The sequence below is a fragment of the Aplidium turbinatum genome, chromosome 8 (assembly GCF_918807975.1).
Source record: "Aplidium turbinatum chromosome 8, kaAplTurb1.1, whole genome shotgun sequence".
NCBI classification, from domain to species: Eukaryota; Metazoa; Chordata; class Ascidiacea; order Aplousobranchia; family Polyclinidae; genus Aplidium; species Aplidium turbinatum.
This window is the reverse complement of record NC_137479.1, coordinates 23,818,364-23,823,715: the sequence shown is the minus strand read 5'-3', so window position 1 is coordinate 23,823,715 and position 5,352 is coordinate 23,818,364.

Here is a 5,352-nt window from a genome sequence, read left to right as displayed (position 1 = left end):
ACCTAGTACACTGCAATTCAGATTTTGATTTCTGACCATAAGCCTACATCTTCTTATGACGAGTTCTTTCTATAGACCACGTTTTATCAGGGTCAGATATCCGAGAATTCCACTCGCAGCCACTTGATGGTAGAGTTGTTCAGTAACCTGTTGGTAGACCAACTGTGATCCAAAGCCTTTACAAGTATGCGAAACTGCTAGGATTAAGCTTTGCCAGTCCGAGGATAAGTCCGAAGCTTTCCCAATCCGAGGATAAAGATTCAATCAATCAAACTGTCCTTGATGATGTAGAAAAGCCGGGTAGCCGTGTGTTCTTCTGCACCACAGTTGCATACCGCAGATTGGTGATCCAGATAGACCTCCTTATACGAAGGTAGAAGACTCTCAGCGAACACATCTTTCGGCTAGCCTATATTCTATATCCGATTATTATTATCAAAGCGAAAGACTGTATATTAGGCCTAGGCTACTGGATTAGCGTAGCAAGAACAGAAGATGCAATAGCAGCCCGAGTGAAACTGTTTGGCTTGGTCACAACCCTTTGAAAAAGGAATTCAACAATTAGTAAAAACCAAGGCTGGGGGAGGGGGGGTGTTGGTGTGTCCAAAGTCATTAAACGGCCGACACCGGCTTGATACTAAGCAATAAAAAAACAAACACGAACCTTCTTGCCTTTGAAGCATGTTTTAACAAACTGTGTGCGGGAAAGGCGGTTATTTAAATGTTGCAACCGTGATCTGCCAAGTGTCAATTTAGTTTAGAAACGAGCATAGGCTACTTGCTGTCGTGTTACCGTAGGCTACGATTAACTGCTTAAATTACTTGAACATCAGATTTAGGGACTAGGCTACATCAGATTACTCGAGACCATGGGCTCTATCCAAGGGGGGGTGATCACCCCCCCACTAATTGGAGTGGGGGGATGATCAATGCAAAATCACCCTCCCACTCATTTGGCTTTGAAAAGGTTTTGTGATATTTTATTGATCAAATGTTGAAAAATATATTTTCGCTGTTAGCACATTTTGAATTTTTTATCAATATGAATATATATTTATTTCAATATGATTTTATGGTTTGGCAACCCTGAACTACGAGCCAGGCGTTTACACTGTGTTTTAACTTAGTTTGCTTGGTAGCCACTTTAACAAGAACAAATTCTGCCACTGCAAATGACTAGAATGACACCGCCAACCAATCAGAACATGTTATAAAAGGCTACCGTCCAATGGTGACCTTTCTCGCACTTAGCCAGAGAGTTAATCTTTGTTTTGAACTTTATTTGGTAATTACCGAAGAAAAAAGAGCAATAGCAGTTGCGAGAATCGAACCCACGTCAATGAAATGACTACTTTCTAACCCCTAAAAAGCCAACCAGCTGCCAACTTAGTCGGCAGCAGTGGCTGAGTGGTTAGCGCGTTGGGCTCGCAGTCGAGAGCCTACATGTTCGACTCCACCTTCCCGCACTTGCTGTTGTTTCTCTGGAGAAGAAACTTCACTATAAGTATAATTGCCTCTACCCAGTGATCGATTTCGAATAATGGGTAGTACCAAATTTAAGTCATAAGTAGAGTAGACAACCGGAAACAGACAGTGCCGTCGGCTGCAGCGTGGTTCAGGTGTACGTCGGAAGGCGTACACCGATGCATAGCGCTCAAGTCCGCTTTCTCGCAATGCAAGGTAAAAATATGAAAAACAAATAAACAAACAAACAAACAGCTGATAGAAAATCCAGCACTTGATTTGCTTTGTATCATCTTCTTTTTGCCCTTTTTCACGTCACGGAAAACGTAGTTTATGATTGGTTCGAGTTTTCATTTGCAGTGCTAGAATTATTTCTTGTTAAGTGACTAGGCTACCAGTTTGCTTACCCAAAAATGCCCTGAAACATACTTTGTGAAACGACTTGGAAACCCTATGCTGCGATCAGAAAGAAGCTGACGCTGCAATGGGGGGTCTGGGGGGCGCAGCCCCCCAGAAGTTGAAATGACTATGACGATTTTAGCCCATACTATCCAAAATTGCCAAATTTTTTGCCCAGCAATGATAAGCCAATGTGTGTAGATTTATTAGCAAAATAGTAAGATTGTAAGTACTCCTACTGGCCTTCTGGTTCTTGTGTTTTTTTGTCCACAGAAGTTCTACAGAGTCTGCAGAAGTTTTTCCATCCTTTTTGACCAATCTCCATCTTTCGGTGAAGCGGTGGCCATGTGCTCCAACCAGTTGTTTTTATTTCAATATCTTGGACTGGATCGTCATGCTATTGTCTGATTGTTTATCTATGTTTTTTAACGTAATATGCCAAATTGGATATTTTTTGTCACTTTAATATGGTTTAACGTGTAAAACATACGGTAACCCAAATTTATCATATTACTGGGACATACCACTACTACATCCCAGCTGGCGATGCCTGTCATTTTTGCATTAGTACAACGTTAGCCAACGTTGGATCGGTGTGGAAGTGGCGAGTTTAGCTGACTGGGGTCTAAAATTATCGCTTTATCAACGCAACTTTTATCAAAGCACGCTTGATATCTTTAAGACATAACTTCCCTGGGTATAATTGAATTTCCGCAAGATGATGATGTTGTTTTTTGCTAGTTTGTTTTTTGTCATTGTTTCATGTCGTCAAGTTATAGCCTATCTATTTTGTGAGTCGTGCAAGGCCTGGTGCGTTGCGCTTGAAATGGCTTTGCCCGTGGTAGGATTTCTTTGTGGGGTTTTCTTTGCCTGCCTTGCTCTTTGCTATGAGCTAAACGCATCAAGACGTGTTCCCCTTACGACCATCAGCACTCTTGATAACGCACCATGGCCGATCTTCATAGCAACTGTCCATACAAATCTTCAATATATCAGCTAAAGTTATGTAGGCTAATAAAGTTATAGCCTATAGGCTATATGTTTATTTGTTTTGTAACATTTTTTATTTTTTTAATTTTCCCTTTATATCTTAAATTTTTCTGAAGGTGTTGCGACCGTGCCAAATTTTTTTCAACTCAATAACTTACTTCGATCACAAGCACGTTTTAACGTTCGCGTTTTGTCGCTTCTACCTTTTTCTTGACCTTTGCTATGTTGATGTGTATTGTTTTGATATGATGGTCAGAAATAAAAAAACAACTGAACTGAACTGAACTGAACTGAAAAATCACCCCCCTGAATTTTAAAAGCGGATGGAGCCCCTGCTCGAGACTAAATCTCCCGTATTGTGTTGCAATCTCAAAATTATTGATCCGCAACCCAAGGATAAAGTTTATTGAATGTATAACCTGGCGGTCAAGACTATTACGAATAGCTGAACTTTGTTTTGTTTGTTACCTGTTACAAACTCGGCTGATGCCTGGAAAATTTTCGTAGCCTGCTTCAACTCAGTTTCAGTTTGTTTTCATTTCTGACCATCATAACCAACAACAATTATGCCAAACATAGCAGAGGTCTACAAAAGGGTAGAAGCGACAAAACGTGGACGTTATAAAATGCATGATACCAAAGCAAGACAATCAGTTTAAAATATTACACGGTCGCAACACCAACTAGTATTCTCTGCTTCAGCTTCCATCAAATTTTGGATTTTGAAACGGCATCACTTTTTGAAAGCATGTCAAAAACTTGCATCAGTTCGAGTTCAGCTCGGTTGTCATGTAATTTGTTATTTAACTGTATTGCATTATTATTATTATTAAAAACAGAGAGATACAGCGACCCAAACCGAAACCTTCGCTTCCTCCTTATAAATCTTTTACTTGTCTTCCTTACATAAGGGGGGTAACCGACAAAATTCAGCGTATCCTCTATGGCATAGGAATCAAAGTTGCGATGAAACCCTATCTCACAATAGGTAAATACCTTCCCTCGACTAAAGACCCCGTGAGAGAAGGTGAAGTTTCTGGATTGATCTACCAAGTTCCGTGTCATGACTGTGATTTAATCTACATTGGACAGACAAAACGTGATCTTAAATCTAGAATCAACGAGCACCAAAGAGCTATTAAATTTCAACGTCCGGAGCATTCCGCTCTTTGCAAACATTCTATAAATTCAGACCATAAAATTACTTGGACCAACGCTACCATTCTTAAAACTGAAAAGGATTATACAAAAAGATTGTTTACAGAAAAGTGGTACATAAACCAGAAAGCACAACATGCTCTTAACCAGAAAGATGGTCAGAATTTCCCCTCTGTGTACAAAAAATTACTTTAACTTTAGCTTCACCTTTTCCATTCTCAGTGCGTCTTCTCTATCATTGTTATTGCCAATTCCCTTGGTTTCTGTCTTGTCTGATGTCTTTTCAATGTTTCTTGACGGTGGCCCAATAGATAGATAAATTTACGCTGTTGGAAAGTAGCCTACTGGTTTTAGGCATTCACTGCATTCAGTTTAACCTCTAGGTATCTTGTTGCGTGTTTTAATTCTGATTCTTGCTGCTTACTTTATTCATTTTATCAGTATGTTTTTGTGTTGTGCCATCGTTGCTGAACAGGTTGTGTTAACCTGTTTTAGCCACCTTGATAAAGTCAGTCGTGCTGACTGACGAAACGTCGGAAATACAAAAGCTAGTTATCATCTTTAACATCAGGAGGTAACCTAGTAAATAGTCACCAGAAGAACGCAAATTACTTTTATTATTATTATTTATTTGCAATCAGACTCAAAGTCCATAGAATTCAAATTTTTAACAGGTTCATCACACAAAATATCAGACTAACACAACATCAAGCAGGCTACATCAAACAACGTACAAAATACTGTTGTAGTGAATATAAAATGTAGAATTAAAGTACAGTAGTAATCAGAAGACACAACATTGCGCAAAAGTGGATTAATTGATCTTTTGCAACTTTCTACAAATGCATAGCAATTTTTTCTTAATAGAGCATCAAATGTTAACACGTCATTCTGTACCTGATATATACACTCTAGCACTGTCGCATCTCGACAAATTGTGGATAATTCTGTACGAGTCGTTGTAAGCAACTCGTATGCGATTTAAAGTAGAAGTTTTATAGTTATACCATAGTTGCGAACCATACATTGGCATACAATATGATTGGTACATTACATTTTTAACTTCGGTAGAGCAATTTCCAAACTTGGACCTAAGCTGATTGGCAGCGACATAAAGAGATCGCACTTGCCTTTTAATATCTGCGTCATCACTGATGGTATCATCAATCAGTATACCTAAATATTTCACTTGTCCAACAAATTTAATTTGTGTATTGTACAGCCGCATATGGAGAAGTCAAAACTTTAAATTTGCGACATTGATGGACCAATCCAACAGTTTTGTTACAGTTGAAAATAATGTCATGTCTAGAAGCATAGGATTCACACACATCAATGAGT